The 16,813-nt window shown below is 41.0% G+C and overlaps 1 protein-coding gene and 1 pseudogene across 5 annotated transcripts in view; both read left to right on the top strand.

Moving 5' to 3' along the window:
- The window catches only part of LOC142855705 (voltage-dependent calcium channel subunit alpha-2/delta-4 pseudogene), a 32,089-nt pseudogene extending 20,576 nt beyond the window's left edge, over positions 1 to 11,513 (top strand).
- Positions 1 to 16,813, top strand: part of Cecr2 (CECR2 histone acetyl-lysine reader) — a 117,328-nt gene that overhangs the window by 21,362 nt on the left and 79,153 nt on the right. The window lies entirely within an intron of this gene.

Genomic DNA, 16,813 nt, shown 5'->3' with positions numbered 1-16,813 from the left:
CCATTTGGTATTAGATAACCAGTTGATGTGCTGGGGAAGACTGTTTCTACCACCCCCAGCGTTTCTTAGTTTGTAATTCTTTGTAGAGGGCTACAGGATAATTGAAGTCAAGAGCAGAGAAAGACCAGGTGCAGGGTCAGCTGACGTGGTGCATGCCTTTAATCTCGGCATTCAGGTTGCAGAGGCTGGTAGATTTCTGTAAATTCAAGCTTGGTCTGGTCTGCATAAATAAAGTTCTAGGACAGCAAGAGCTGCATAGAGAACCCCCGTCTTACAGAGAGTCTCTATAAATAGCTGAATATTATTAATGAACCCAGTCACAGAACTCTTGAGGAAGCAAAGAGCCTTCAAAAGCACAGAGCCAAGTCTAGACCAGATTCCTCTTTTTGCCTTCTTATATTAGTATTTTTTGATATTTTTGTTCAGCTCATGTTTAGGTAGTCATGTTAGTGAGACTTCATGAGTGTAGGTTCTGACATTTGTAGGAGACACAGTCTCTCAGGGATTTCTCTGATGTTTTGGCTATTCCAGTCTTTTCACCTCTCAGTGTTCCCTGAGTCCAGAAATTGTATTGTAGATGATCTATTAGGATTGGGTTCCACATCTTGGTAGATTAAAGATTTGTTTAATGTATTATGAATATTTTGCCTGCATGTTTGTCTGTGCAAGTACATGCTTGGATGTCAAATGAGAGCCTCAGGTCACAAAAACAAAGTAGAGGGCCTCAGGTCCCACAAAAACAAGTAGATCTATTTCTTTGGGTCTTTGCTGAGGTTTAAAGGGAGCTTCACTCATGCTAAGCCATGAGCTTAGCCCCAGAATACAGCAAATAGATTCCTTCTCAAAACCTCAAAATGGCTTTCTTTTACATTTAGAATGCCAACCAAATTCTTTATCATTGTTTAGTGCAACCCTACAAAGTCTCCTTGCATGTGCCATATTCCTTTAAATTCATCCTCCACTTAACGTCAGTTTTCTTACTCATAAACTGAGTGCTGCAGGGACTGTTAGGGTTGGTTTTCAGATCTCAGTGAGAGGCCATCTCAATGATTGAAACATGCCTTGATTGTCTCAACTATCCATAGCTCAGTTTTGTTTTTCGAGACAGGGTTTCTCTATTGCTTTGTAGACCAGGCTGGCCTTGAACTCACAGAGATCCGCTCGCCTCTGCCCCCGAATGCTGGGATTAAAGGCGTGCACCACCACAGTCCAGCCGTAGCTCAGTTTTATATCTGTAAATAAGCATTGTAGAGAGTAATATAACAGATTCTTACCATCTAGCTTCAATAATACTAATGTCTGTTTCTTTAAAAAGTACTCCGGCTTTCCCAATCCACTCATTTCCTGACATTTTGTTCTTTTTCTTTTTTTCTTGTTCTGGAGTTATTTCTGTAAGTTTATTATATGTTTTCTCTCTAGGATGAGTTTTGTCAGGTCAAGGATCTTGTCTACCCATCACTCATACTTGTATACCCAGTAACTGCCATTGTCTCAATATCTCTATATCTTAGTTACTTAAAAAAAATTACTACATAGTTGGATGGTTGGAAGAAAACAGAATAATCTCCCTAAAAGGACAAACTGTGCCCAATACATGGCCCCACCTGTGATTCCAGCACACTATTCAGCTTTGGCTATCTTACTCTACATAAGACCTTTTCTCAAAAATAGTTAAAACAGCAACAAAAATAAATGAACACATAAAGCAAGCAGAGACTGTTTTATCTATATTTGTATTCTTAATTTTTAGCTGCCTGGCCAAGTGCTTCTTTAGATATAGTGGACATCAGATATTTGTATAATTTCCATAGTTATACAAGAACAGGCACACACACACAAACATACCCCTCTCTTTGCTTTCTGATCATCCTTCTGATACAGAGTGTTATGTACCACAGGCTGGCCTCAAATCTACTCTGTAGCCAAGGATGACTTGAACTTTTGATCCTCCAGCCTTTACTTCCCAAATGCTGGTTTGTAAGTGGCCATGTTCCGTTTATGTGGAGCTAGGGATGGAACCCCAAGTTTCCTGCATGCCAGGCAAGTACATGGTTATCTGAGTTACATCCTCAGCCTCTTCTCATTTTTGATAAGTCCCAGAGCTGACTTTGAAATTCACAGTGTAGCCGGGATGGCCTCAAACAGGTGACAGTCCTCTTTTTGAGTGCTGTAATTACAAACTTTCGTGCCTCAAGGTTTTTTTAGTGGAAGAATAATATACGTTCCCTCCCTTCATCTCTTTCTCCCATCTGTCCTTCTGTTCTTCCATTACATCTGTCCTTTCTGTTTCAACACAGGTCTCACTGTGTAACTGTGGCTGGTTTGGGACTCTCCATGTAGACTCTGCAGACCTGGAACTCACAGAGATCCACATGCCTCTGCCTCCAGAGTGCTAGGATTTAAAGGGGTGGCTGACCATGCCTGTCATTTATTTATTTTATATTTATTTAGTTTCTAATTACCATGCTTATGTAATAAGAATAAGTTTTTATTGCTGGCATGTTATTTGCTTGCTAAACTCACCTCCCCCCCTCCCCCCGGCCGTTTTTAAGAGCCAGGTTTTTCCTGTGTACCTTAGACTCAGCCTGACAAGTGCTGGGGTTGATTGAAGATCTCCCCCCCCCCACTCCTTATTCCTTTTAAAATTTCTATGTTGTCTCTTTATAGTGAGTTTATAATATGTTCTGGAAAGCCCACATTTATCTTTCCAGTCTCTCTGTTGCATTGTTGTACTATAGAAGGTAAGAGCTGCAAAGGATGTTAGAGATAATTTAAGTTTACAGGTGAAGACATTACTCAAGGTAGTATGTTAAATAATGATTAGAACCAATAGAGCCAGATGTAGCAGTCAGTAGGTAGCCTGAGTCAGCATTTAAAGCCAGTCTGTAAGTGTGTGTGCGTGCGCGTGCAGGCGAGTGTATGCTCACAGTATGTATTGATAAAATGTGATATGGTGTTTATGTGGAGGTCAGGGGAGAATGGGGAGGTGCCTAATTTGGCTTTTAGCATTAGATACAGTAATATTTTTGAATGGTGAGAATAATATAAAGGTATTACTTATTTTGGGGATAATATTCATTTTTCCTGTATTAATGGGAAGGAAACTGGTTACTTGTGCAATGGGTATATGTAAAAAATTGGGAATGGGGCAAATGAGATGGAGAGAATTGACAGAAGGCTGCAGATGGAGGCTTAGCACTTTGGAATGAGTCCATTGGTTCCTGCTGTGCACTGCAGTGTAAAAGATCCATCTGGGCCTCCCTAAGTAAAAGAAAGGAATGTAATGGACATGAGAACTGGTTTCACCCATCTGCTTGGATCAAAAAAGACTTGAAAATGTTAGATATAGACTAGATGGAAGAACGGAAGACTTAGTGAAGACTTGGCAACATCTTTAGTTTGATATTTCTCCTTCCATTTATCTACTAAATTCTAGACCCTGGTAATTGGTGCACTCTCTTTCAGTTTGTGGGGTTTCTATTGCAGTGTCCTCAAGTTTAGTTCAAATTTTTTGCTTATTCAGCCCTTCCCAAACAAATGAACCTGTCAAAGGCATTCTTGAGCTTTGTTACGTCTCATGGGATAGAGTTGTTTTGGGTTTTCCTTGGAATTCTACATCTGTCTACCTTTCCCATCTCTTTCTGCAGCTGTCTTTTTGCTTAAGAGTTCTTTTTGTTTTTTCAAAACAGGATTTTCTGTGTAGCAGCGGCTGTCCTGGAAATCTGCCTGCCTCTGCCTCTGGAGTGCTGGGATTAAAAGGGTGTACCACGAGTGGCCTCCAGCAAGAGTTCTAACTTTCACTTCTAATGATGCCCCAAATTGCTGTTTCTGTGTCTGGTCCAAAGGCTAGTGAGACTGTGCCTTCTAGACGGTTTTAGAATTTGCCATTTCCCCATTACCTTTAAGACCTCACTACGTAGCTCAGGGTAGCATGGAGCTCCAGATCATCTTGCCTCAGATTCTTAAGTGTGGAATTATGCCTTATTTAATTTTTCTAGGTAACGGAACATATGGTGTATTGAGTAAAAGGAACTTGTTCTCAACCTCACTTTGAGGAATCTGCAAAGAATTGCTGCTTTTTCAGTTTTCAGCTCCTTACATGCTGAAGTGGGAACCCGTTTATGTCTTGACCTCACTGTGCATTTGCTTCTCTATTTTCTTCTTTCTCATTGTTCTGTTTTTGTTTCTTTTCATCCTGTACTTTTCTTTTCAAAGGCTAATTGCTGTTGAGATACTGTCATGGTAAACACATCTATCAGAATATTCTTTTTTTTTTTTGGATATCAGAATATTCTTAAGTGGCAGGTGTGACTCTGCAGTAATAGAGTGGTGCGCTATATGAATTTAGACCTTGGAAGTGACTAGTTGTACCTTCCCAGTTTTGTTTTTATGACAGACCAAGACAAGTAATGAGTTTTGATTAGCTGTAGACATTAACTTAAGAAATATATATTGATTATGTAATGAAATAGGTATTTTGACAGGTAAGTGAGGGGTTAAAGGTAACACACCTTTTTGGTTTTTCGGGACAGGGTTTCTTTGTAGCTTTGGAGCCTGTCCTGGAGCTAGCTCTTGTAAACCAGGTTGGCATCAAACTCACCTGCCTCTGCCTCCTGAGTGTTGGGATTAAAGGTGTGTGCCACCACCGCCCCAACCATACACTCCTTATATTTCAAAATGACATAGACTATTGGCACCAATTCTGGTTCCTTCAGGGCAATACTGTCAGTGGCTTAAATGTTGGATTATAGGCATGAGATAGAATGCCTCGCCTCTGGTGTTTGTTTTTTGGACTGGGACTCATACACCCCAGGCTGGCCTTAAGTCATTAGCAAGAACTAGAGAGATGGCAGTGGTTAAGAGCATTTACTACTCTTGCATAGAATGGACCCAGCTTTGTTTCCCCGCACCCATATGACAGCTCACAATTCACTGTTACTACTTCCAAGGATACAATACTCTTCTGACCTTTAGACATACATGCAGGCAAAATACCAATGCACATAGTTCTGTTTTGTTAAGTTACTAAGATGAGGATGACCTTTAACTTGGTCTTTCTGGTATGGATGCTAGGCCTCTTAAAAATCTAGACATGCTAGGCAAGCACTTCACCAACTGTGCTACATTCCCAGTCCTGATTTTCTATTCTTGAAACTTGGCTTTTGTGTTATGTGTGTTTTGTTTTGTTTTGCTTTTTGGATTTTTTTGTTTTTTTTTTCTTTTTCTTTTTTTGGTTTTTCAAGACAGGGTTTCTCTGTAGTTCTTGTAGACTAGGCTGGCCTCGAATTCACAAAGATCCACCTGCCTCTGCCTCCCGAGTGCTGGGATTAAAGGTGTGCGCCACCACCACCCGGCTTGCTTTTTGGTTTTGAGACAGGGTTTCTTTTTCTGTAACAGCCCTGGCTGTCCTGAAACTCACTCTGTAGACCAGGCTGGCCTCAAGCTCACAGAGATCCTGAGTGCTGGGACTAAAGGCTTGTGTTTTATTTTTGATAAACTGCCAATAGTTACTATTTTATTTTTTTTGTATTAGATTTCAGAGTTCAAATGTAGAATGCTTTATTCTTTAAGGATTAGAAATTGTGCATATTTTCTGATGAAAAGGGGTTTAATCTGTTTATGAGCATGGTTGGAGCATCATTTTGGTGTCCCGGAGCTCTGTAGCTAGCTTCTGCACTGTGCTAGTCTGGCTCCATTACTTCTTGGGCTCTGTTAACTCTTAAAATTTAGAGAGCGCGTTTCCCATTTAGATTTTAGGTGCTGAGTAAAAGGAGTTGAATGAAGATAGTGTGGACTCTGCTAGCACAGAGTTGTTCAGGATACGGTGACACTTAGAGCAGGGATATGAGTAACTTTAGGAGTAGTTCATCAGACTGCAGCCCCCACCGCTTTCTTTCTTTTTAAAAAAGTTAAGCTTCACCCACATACATTCTGTCTTACAAATTTTATTTTTATTCTATGGCGTTTTAAAAGAGACTTCTTGTTTGAGAGATGCTGGTTTTATTACTACTGAGTCTGTTTTAATGTGTTCTTCTATCCCTTGTACATCTAGATTTTTTTTAGTTGATTTTGTTTCCTGAGACAGGGTTTCTCTTTGTAGCCATAGCTGTTCTGGGACTTGCTCTGTGCTCCTGTCCTCCAGACTGGCTTTGACCTCCCAGAGATCCGCCTGCCTCTGCCTCTGGGAAGTTGCTTCTGGGAAGTGACTTTTCTTTTTTATTTAAACAGAAACTCATAAGTTCAAGCTTGCTTGCTTGCTTATTTGCTTGTTTGTTTGTTTGTTTAATGCTCATTGGGGTTTTGCCTGTATGTATGTCTGTGTGAGACTGTCAGAGCCCCTAGAACTGGAGTTACAAATAGTTTGAACTGCCATGTAGGTGCTGGGAATTAAACCCAGGTCCATTGCAAGAACATCCAGTGCTCTTAACTGCTGAGCCATCTAACCAACCCCATAACTTTTTTTCATAAAGAGATTGTTTGTTATGGCAAGAGATGTTGTCTAATTTCTGTTCATGGCAGCTGAATCAATTCCCACAAGGAGTGTATGCCAATTTACATATCCTGTATGGGGCAGTTTTTGTGTGTGCATGTATGCATACACACATATATTACTACAGGGGTGATGGTAATTTTATTTAACGAGTTTATAATGGTCACAGGGAAACTTGACTCACATCATTCTGTGTCCAGTGGTGCTTGCCTTCTAGAATACTGTTGTCTTTTTTTTTTAATTGCCATCTATTTTCCATAGGTTGGGTGTATTAAATTGACCAACTTTCTTCAGTGTGGTCCTCTATGATAAAATGTATACAAACCATGTATTCACATTGGATTTTTTTGTTTTTGTGTTATTTTGGATTAAACTAAGGGCCTTGTGTGTTCTAGGGAAGTGCTGTACCACTGACCTACATTCTTGGTCCTCACATTCTGGTGGTGGTGCATGCCTTTAATTCCAGTACTCTTGTGAGGCAGAGACAGGGAGCACTGAGTTCAAGGCCAGCCTGGTTTATAGAGTTTCAGGATAGCCAGGGCCACACAGAGAAACGTTGTTTTTCAAAAACAACAACAAAACACCTAGAAAAACTAGGATTGAAGATTCCTGAGAAACATTGCACACACACCTTTCTGCACCTGATCCCCTAGCTTAGCTCCCTCAGCCCCCCCTTCTGTGCCCACATGTCCTTTGTACTTCTTCCATCTGGCATGCTTTGTTTTCCTCCTAATTCTCCATGCTGGTCTATCAGCCAATTTATCTTCCATCGGCTCTTGTAGTTCATCACACTCAATTATCTCCGATCTTCTCCCACCTCCACCCACTGCACACATCCCAGTGCTCCAGCTCTCAGTCATGATGGATTGCCTTTCTCTTTGAGCTAGGCTTTTCATTCAGATAGGAACAGAGGAAGTGTTACAGTCCAAGCCTAAATTGTACTTTTTGCATCCTGACTGGTTTCTCAACTTGAACTACTGAACCAGTGAAAACAGCCAGTGGGGATGAAAAGAGAAATTTACATCATCCATCCCTGTGCATTGGAGCTTTGGAGCCTTGCAGACTTTAAAAACAACTTACTATTAGGTTCTCAAGTGACTTTGGAAGTAATTACTGCTGCATAAATCAAATAGTTGTAGTTAACCACTGCCTGCTATTTTTATGTTTTGAATTATTTAGCATAATTACATTATTACATGCTGAAAAACAGATTAACTGCTTTATTTGATTGAGTATAAGTTAATCTGTTTTTTAGTTGTAGTATTTGTTGCCCATGCTGTAAGTGGTTACAACTTAAAACTCTGGTTAGCATGACAGAATTGCTGATCTTAAATATTAGTGGTCATCACTGTGATCACCTGTACACTTTACTAACTTTCCAAGTCCATCATCTATTTCTGCTAAAAACAGATAAAAGAACTTAAAAATCGGAGTGTCTGTCTAATCAGGCATGAGATGTACCTAACTTCATTTAGCTCTTATAACTTTGAATGCCCTATCATTTTTTTCATAGACCAGAAAACTGAAGTTAAAAACTGAATTGAATTATTTTCTCTGGTCTTGGGTATTTGGTTTTGAGCTATTTCAAAGGAAGACCATGACATTTATGCTTCAAGACTATTGAGAGAATTACAAAAGATGTGTTAGTCAGGGTTTTCTTTTTAACAAATTTGGTATTTGTGGCAGTCAAAGAACAATTTCAGGAGATTCACCTTGTTGAAAATGGGGTCTCTCTTGTTTCTCCCATGCAGAAATAACTTGCCCTTCAGTCCCTAGGTGATTTTCCCTCTCTTCCGCCTTTCTTGCTGTGGGAGTATGGGAATTATAGATGCCTTTCACTACATCCAGCCCCCATTTCCCTTAGAACTTTTATGTGTATGATTGTTTAGCATGCATGTGTGTATCTGTACTATGGTGCCTACAGGAGTCAGAAGAAGGCATAGGATTCTCTGGGACTGTAGTCGTGTCGTGTCCTGTCCCATCGTCCATCCATCCGTCTACCCCCACCTCTGCCTCCAAGACAAGATTTCTCTGTATATCAATTCTGTCTGTCCTGGAGCTAACTCTGTAGGCCAGACTGGCCTCGGACTCACAGAGATACGTCTGCCTCTGCCTCCTCCCAGTGCTGGGATTAAAGGTGGTTGTAAACTGCCATATGGGGACTGTGGTGCTGTGAATTGAACCCAGGTCCTCCAAAAGATCAGTAAGTGCTCTTAACCTTAGAGCCATGTAATAATAAAACCCAGAACAGATATAGGAATTAAAGCTGAAGATAACAGAAGCAGAACAGTAAGCCACTAGAGACCTTTTACCAATGCTCAGACTGCCTATAATGTACTATGTCTCTACCTAATCTCAGACTCCACACTCCACTGAGTTCCTGACTCTTATTGCCTCCCCAGTGCTGAAATTACAGACGTGGGCCACCACTGGCTAGCTAATTTCACCTCTTAAAAGTGGACATTTAAGGGGCTGGAGAGATGGCTCAGAGGTTAAGAGCATTACCTGCTCTTCCAAAGGTCCCGAGTTCAATTCCCAGCAACCACATGGTGGCTCACAACCATCTGTAATGAGGTCTGGTGCCCTCTTCTGGCCTGCAGGCATACACACAGACAGAATATTGTATACATAATAAATAAATAAACATTTTTAAAAAGTGGACATTTTATTGGTTTTAGTGTACTCTTAAATGTATATCCATCACCACTGTCAAATTTAAAGATATTTTCATCAACTGTAAAATAAACTACAAAGTCTTTTAGCAGTCAGACTGTACTTAAGTCCTTACCTATTCTGGAAACCCCTGATCTGGTGTGTCTTCGAAATTTTCTGAGTGTACTTCTCCTATGAGTTGAATTATTCAAAATATACATCCTTGTGACTGACCTCTGTTGCTTTTAGTAGAGTGTTTTGAATGCCTGTTCCTGTTTCAGCATGTGTTGTAGTTTGCTTTCTGTTGCTGTGATTGACACCATGACCAAAAGCATCTTGAGAAGGAAAGGGTTCATTATTGAGGGAAGTCAGGACAGGAACTCTAGAAGGAACCTGGAGGCAGGAACAGAAGCAGAGACTACAGAGAAGTGCTACTTATTACTGTCTTGCTTAGTCTGTTTTCTATTACAACCCAGGGCCACTTGCCCATTTGTGGCACCACTAAGCATTGGCTCTACCCTCCCACATCAATCATTAATCAAGAAAATGCCCAACAAACTTGTCCACAGGCAGGTCTATTGAAGGCATATTCTTAGTCAAGATGTCTTCCCAGATGACCTTTGTGGTGGTTTGAACAAAAATGGCTCCCGTAAGTGCATATATATGAGTGTTTGGTCCCTATTTGGCCGAGCTGTTTGAAAAAGATTATGTCTGGTCTTGTGTGTGGCCTTCCAGGTTTCAAAAGTTCAGGCTATTTCCAGTTTCTTTCTGTCTGGCGCGTGTGATTCAGAGGGACACTCTCAGCTGCTACTCCAGTGCCGTGCCTGCTTGGTTATTGTCATGCTGCCAGTATGGTCAAGTACTCTAACCTTCTAGAATTGTGACCCCTCAAGTACTTTTTGTGTGTTGCCTTGGGCATCATGTCTCTTCACACAGCAATAGAAAAGTAACTAAAATAAGCCTAGTTTGTGTCAATGACAAAAACCTAGATCATTACAGGTTTTTTTTTAAATACTTCACTTCTTTATTGCCAAATATATTCCATTTATGGATAAACTTAAATTTTGTTTAACCATTTATTAGTTGACAGACATTTGAATTGTATATACTTTTTGGCTGTTGTACATCATGCTCTGATTATTCCTGTTCAGGCTTGTGTTGGGGGCATAACTTGAACATGTATCAGAGTGGAAAGTAATTAATTAATTCATGAACTAATTTATTGAGACTATATCTCACTATGTAGCCCTTACTATCCTGGAATTAGCTATGTAGATCAGATTGGCCTCAAACGCACAGAGATCCAATTGTCTCTGCCTCTTGAGTGCTGGGTTTATAGGCCTGTGTCACCAGCCCAGCTGGGTGGAATTTCTCATTCCACATGGTGTAACACCAGTTCTAATTGTTCTTAATAAAAACCCAGAAGGGATATGGCTGGGTGAGAGAGGAGTATATGTTGGGAGGAGACAAGAGCTCTGCAATCTGGAGATACAGTCAGAGGATGTAGTCAGAAGCAGGATTGCCGTTTTGGTCTGAGAATTTGATAGAGGTAAGAGGTCTCTCTAGTGGCTGGTTGCACTGCTTCTCTAATCTTTCAGCTTCACCTCTTACTGTCTGCCTCTGGGTTTTTACTAAAAACAATTAGACCCCCCCATACATGCTTTCTCCCATTCTCTCTTTATTCTTTCTCCTGGTCTAGAGATAGAATCTACCTCTCTCTCATGTCCCTACTCCAAGACGACCTTTTGTGAACCCCTTCCCTCCATAAACATTAGATCTGTTGCATGGCCTGATCTTTTAGCCCGGGTCTGTCAAAGGTGGGAAAACTTCTGGGGGAAGTGGATGGTGCTCTCGTGACACAGCTTTTTGGCATGGGGTGGTAAGCCCTGTGACCATGTATGACCAGGCCATGCGCAAGCTCCCAGATCACCACCATAGTACAGCCCAGGCCCTCATCAGTCCTCTGTCTCCTTGATAGTGGTCAGGTGGCTGCATACATTTCTGCAGCTTCTGCTACAGTGGAGTGCCTGGGGAGTCTTGGCATGGCGAAGGGTTGGAGACCCACACGCACAAGAAGGAGGACCTGTTGCACCCCTGTGACACAGAATACCCAGTGTTTGTGCATTAGACATCTATCCAGGAGGCCAATGGGATCATCGAGTGTGAGGCCTGCCAGAAGACAGGTCCCAGCAAGTTTATTCTCAGCAGCAGCAACCTGCTCCTCCTAGTGACAGACCTTACTTGTGACTGCAGTGCCTACTCTCCTATCCTCCAGGAGGCCACAGATGTCAAATATAAAAGAAAGAAAGAAAGAAAGGAAGGAAGGAAGGAAGGAAGGAAGAAAGAAAGGAAGAACAGCAAGAATTTATAATACAACATGTTTATGTTTTACCTTTTGAGGAATTGTCACATTTCCAAGATTGCTATACAATCTCACACTGCCACCACTGGGTGACTGGGGTTCCAGTCCCTCTACATCCTCACCAACACACCAACACTTGTTTTCAAGACTGTCTTTTTTTTCTTTTTTTCTTTTTTTTTTTTTTGGTTTTTCAAGACAGGGTTTCTCTGTACCTTTTGGTGCCAGTCCTGGAACTAGCTCTTGTAGTCCAGGCTGGCCTCGAACTCCCAGAGATCCGCCTGCCTCTGCCTCCCGAGTGCTGGGATTAAAGGCGTGCGCCACCACCGCCCGGCTCAAGACTGTCTTTTTAATTATTTGCTTGCTTTGGATTTTTGGGTCTAGGTCTTGTATAACTTGGCCTGGCCTTGAACTTGTTAGGTAGCCTCAGCTCTGGTTGTCCTGCCCCCACCTTTCTAGTCCAGGGATGACAGGAGTGCTGAAATTACAGACATGCGATACCATGCCTAGCTTTGTCATCCTGCAAGTAGCTTTCTGACTTTTTATGTCAGCCTGCATGGCAGATATATTTTAGTGATATCTATAAATGTGCTACACTGACTTTTGGGTGAAATTTTGTAGACTGGTAAGCTAGAGGGTTAATTCTTTGAACTCAAAAGTAACATTGCTAGTGATGTGTGTGGAAGACTGGTTTGCTCTGTCTTAGGCATTGTTAGGAATTTTCTTCTTGGGAAGTGTGCTAGGGATCTGCTCTTCTGCCCTGGCCATGCTAAACACATTCTCTCTCCCTGAATTATACTGTTAGCCCTAAAAACACTTACTGTTGTCTCTGTAATAGTCCATAGGTTTAAGAGGAATGCTTTATGTTGAGTAAAGTATGTTTATCTTGAGTAAAGTATGTGTGGAGTAGTATTTTAATCTTGTATTTAATGCATGCATGTTAAGTTGTGTGTTGATTTGGTCAGGTAGGCTGTTAGAGTGACATCTCTTCCTCTCAGTGCATTTGGATAACTGAGTATCCAAATGTTGTCTATTACCACCTGAAGGGACCACCTGATGAAGCCTCCAAAGGGTATAAAGTTGATTCTGTGATAAGAGTCCTGATCTGGGAAAAACCTGGTGGGAAGAATTTAACATTTCTTAAGGGAGTAGTAATGGAAGTAAGTTGAAATAGTTTTCTGCTGTTTACGTATTAGATCGTAGAGAATATTTCCAGAGTTCATTCTGAAGTGTTTGAAGAAACAAATGGCTATAACGTGCCCAGACTTCTGATATCTGATAGGGAAAAATAAAATGAAGAAATTCTTTGCTTATGAGGGTCAAGGGAAGCTTTATAACTTCATAAACAGACATAACTACTTCACTTGAGGAGATGTGTTTAAGATGAGAGAGCTCATGTCAATTTTAGAGAGACTGAGAATATTCAAGTGGAGTTGTTTGTATGTTGAGATCAGGTAGCACTATGTAACCTTGGCTGGTTCGGAACTTGCTGTATAGACTAAGCTGGCCTAAATTTTATAGAGCTCTGCCCGCCTCTGTATCCTAAGTACTGTAATCAAAGGCTTGTACCAGCACTCCCAGTAGGGGAAAGATTTGAGGCAATACTTTATTAAAACTCTTTGTTAATTGTTTTGTTTTCTTGTATTTTATATTTATTTATTTGTGTGTTGTGGGCATATGCAACCCCCCCCCCCAGCAGTTGTATGGATCTAGGGATCATCCTTGGGTTGTTAGGCTTGACAGCAAATGCTTTTTCTTGCTGGATTGTTTTGCCAGCCCTCTTTGTGTCTTTTTGAGGCAGATGTCACTATATGACCCATTTGGTCCTGAACTCATCTCAGCCTACTGCCTCAGCCCCCTAGGTACTGGGATTGCATGATTGTGCCTTCATAACAAGTTGCTTGCTAGCCTTTTTGGGGGGTGTTGTTGATTGGTTTTAAGCTCCTGTACTTAAGCAATACTCCTGTGTCAGCCTCCCATATAGGTGGGACTTCTGGAAGCCCACCACCACTCATGGCTTGTTTACTTGATTAGAATGCAGTTCTTGAATTTTTTGCTTTTAGGATAAACTGACCAAAAAATTCTTCAGTTATGCATTGATCTAACGTTTCTTTGTGCACATTAACCCATTGGGTTAGCACATTCCATTTCCTTTAAAAGGGTTTGTTTTATTTTTAATGGTGTGTGTATGTATTTGCGCATGTAGGCATGTTGATGTGTACACACAGATTCAGGTGCCAGTGGAGTTTGGATCCCCCTGGAGCTAGAGTGTAGGCCACCTGAAGTGGGTGCTAGGAACTGAACTTAGGTCCTCTGTAAAGAGCAGTGTGTGTTTTTGACTGCTGGCTGAATTGTCCCTCTTTGAAACAGAGTCCCAGGTATTCCAGACTGACCTGGAACTCACACTGTAGGATGACCTTCAGTTTCTGATTTTCCCATCTAGAAGCACTGCACCACCATGCTTTATGCTATGCAGAAGAATGAACCCAGGGCTTAGTGCCTATACAGTACTAACTGAGCTATATCCGTAGCCTACATTTCTGAGCAGTGTGTCAGTGATAATTCTTTCCTGCTTTGGATCAGAACTCTCCCATACCACTAGATAAACTGTTCCTCTTACTTATCTTATTCCATCTTACCTCAGATATTTTTAATATTCTCTATCTCACTCTCTCTCTTTTTTAAAAATGTGCATTGGTGTTTTGCCTGCATGAGGGTGTCAGGTATACCCTATAAATGGAGTTACATGTGGGTGCTGGGAATTGAACCTGGGTCCTCTGGACGAGCAGCCACTGCTCTTAACGATGAGCCATCTCTCCAGCCTCAAATGTGAATATTTGTATATCTCAGGAGCAAGAAGAGGATGTCAGAGTGGAGAGTTTGAAATCCTCTTAAGTGCTTGTGCTTCATGATGGAGCAGCAAATAAATAACTTTTAACTGCTGAACCTTCTTTCCAACTCAGATGCTGTTTTATTCTTTATCAGTTTTATTATTGTTTGAGATTTTTTTTGTACATGTACATAATACATTTTTATCATAATTTCTCATATCCCCTCCAGATCCTCCCAGACCCCCTTTCCAACTCATTCCTTCTCAACTTCATGTTCTCATAATACATTAAGTTCAGTCATTGCTGTATGCTTGTGAATAGGGGTAGCCACTGGAGCAAGGGCACCTACCAAATGAATTTTCTCAAGTTTAACAACCTTTAACTGTAAAAGCTCTGCCAACTAGTGGTGGGTTTATGAGCCCCTCCCCCACTTACCCTGTGAGTTTGCCTGGTTTGATTTTACTCATACAGCCATAGCTGCTGAGAATTCACTGAAGCAGCCATTTATTTAGTAGTTCTCTTTATATTCTTACAGGACACTTATGTACTGCTGGTTAGAAGAAAGACATCTGGGGTCCTTTTTTAAGAAAAAAATATATTTACAGGGGCTAGATGGTAGTGCATACCTTTAATTCCAGTACTCATGCAGGAGGATCTCTGAGTTTGAGGCTGACCTGGTCTACAAAGTAAGTTCAAGGGACAGCCAATGCTACACAGACTCTGTTTTGGGGTGTGGGTATTGATCTTACATGTATGATTTTTCTGCCTTCATGTGTATATGTGTCTGGTGCCCAGTGAAGTCAGAAGGCATCGGATCTTCTGTCTGTCTGTATGCCTGAAGGCCAGAAGAGGACACCAGACCTCATTGCAGATGGCTGTGAGCCACCATGTGGTTGCCGGGAATTGAACTCAGGACCTTTGGAAGAGCAGGCAATGCTCTTAACTGCTGAGCCATCTCTCCAGCCCCGCATCGGATCTTCTGGAACCGAAGTTATGTATGGTTGTATGCCACCATGTGGTGATTGAGAACAGAACATGGTCTTCTTGCCAGAGGAGCAAGTGCACTTATCTGCTGAGTCATCTCGCCATTCTTTCCTGCCCCAAGTACTGCGTGTGCAATCATTTAACAGTTCAGAATATTGTATCAAATCCTGAGCATTACAGGCAAAAGGAAAAAAAATATCAAGCCTTGAAGAATGTCATTATTAACTTTGACCAGTGAGAAAAAAGGTTCATGAATGCTTGACTTGCATTTTCAGTACAAGCTAACCTGCTACGCATTGAGGTTGTCAACGGCAAACTCACTGAGAATCAGGTAACCTGGTGAGGGATTAGGGATTGGACCTGCAGTACAGTGAAGTGGAGGGTGCCTGGCTGGTCTGAAAGGGAACGGTCATTCATAACCCCAGCAGAGCCATGTTTAGAAGAAGTGTGAGGGGCTGGAGTAAAGAGCCTTGACTACTCTTTCAGAGGACCTGTGTTCAATTCCTGCACCCACAAGGCAGCTTATAGCTGTCTATAGCTCCAAGGTCTGACACCCTCACACGGACATATATGCAGACAAAACACTAGTGTACATAAAATAAAAACCTATGAATCAGAACCAGAGCTGCTGATTTTTTTTTTTTAGAAGGGGGCATCCAGTTTTTTTTCTATAGATTCTTTCAAAATGGCAAACCAGAGCTTTGATTTTTGTGTGTTATGAATTTTTATAGTTTCTTACTTAACATCAGATTAAACTTGAACTTGTAGCAGTTATGCTGCCTCTGCATCTTGAATGTTGTGATTGCAGCATGTGCTGGAAAGCCCTTTCTCTTTTGTGAATTGTTGATTAGAATTAGTCTCGGGGAGATGTGAGATGTGGGTCCTTTTCTCTGTATCTCTAAGTTGGAACCTTTTAGAAATGCCCCCTGATGAAGAGGCCATTTGGGCAGTTAGCAAGTTAGATTCTTCACTGAACAGCCATTTTTATTTAATCCAAGCAATTTCTTGACAGACCATACATACATACTTTTTTTTTTCTAGGAAAATTCACTAGATATTTTTACTTTCAAGAAAAATTAGAGGAACAAGACCTTCCAACTCAACTCCACCCTGTTAAGTAGTGATTTTTCTCCTGGTTTTTCCATTGTGCAGAATGCCTCTTTAGTGTTTATCATAGTTATAACTGATAGTTAATATAGTAATATAATAATAATATAACTGGTAGTTAATACAGCTGATGTTCTGGGTCAGCCACCATGCCTGGTTTGTTAAACCTAATTGTTTTATTACAGTCAAGTTAATTTGGCTCTCATAGAATTTCTTTGCACAACAGTATAACATAATTTTTTTACTACAGCAACATTATCTAGCCCAGCAAGTTGAAGAAACATAAATACTTGATCAGTTAAACTCTTTATGTTACTTGCTTGTTCTTGCCTTTGACATATTTTAATGAACTGACTTTTCTCTCTCTTTTTTGGTCTTTGATCAATTGCT

Source organism: Microtus pennsylvanicus, chromosome 8 (genome assembly GCF_037038515.1).
Source record: "Microtus pennsylvanicus isolate mMicPen1 chromosome 8, mMicPen1.hap1, whole genome shotgun sequence".
Lineage (NCBI taxonomy): Eukaryota > Metazoa > Chordata > Mammalia > Rodentia > Cricetidae > Microtus > Microtus pennsylvanicus.
The sequence above is the reverse complement of the archived record's forward strand: the minus strand, read 5'-3'. Positions and strand labels throughout refer to the sequence as shown.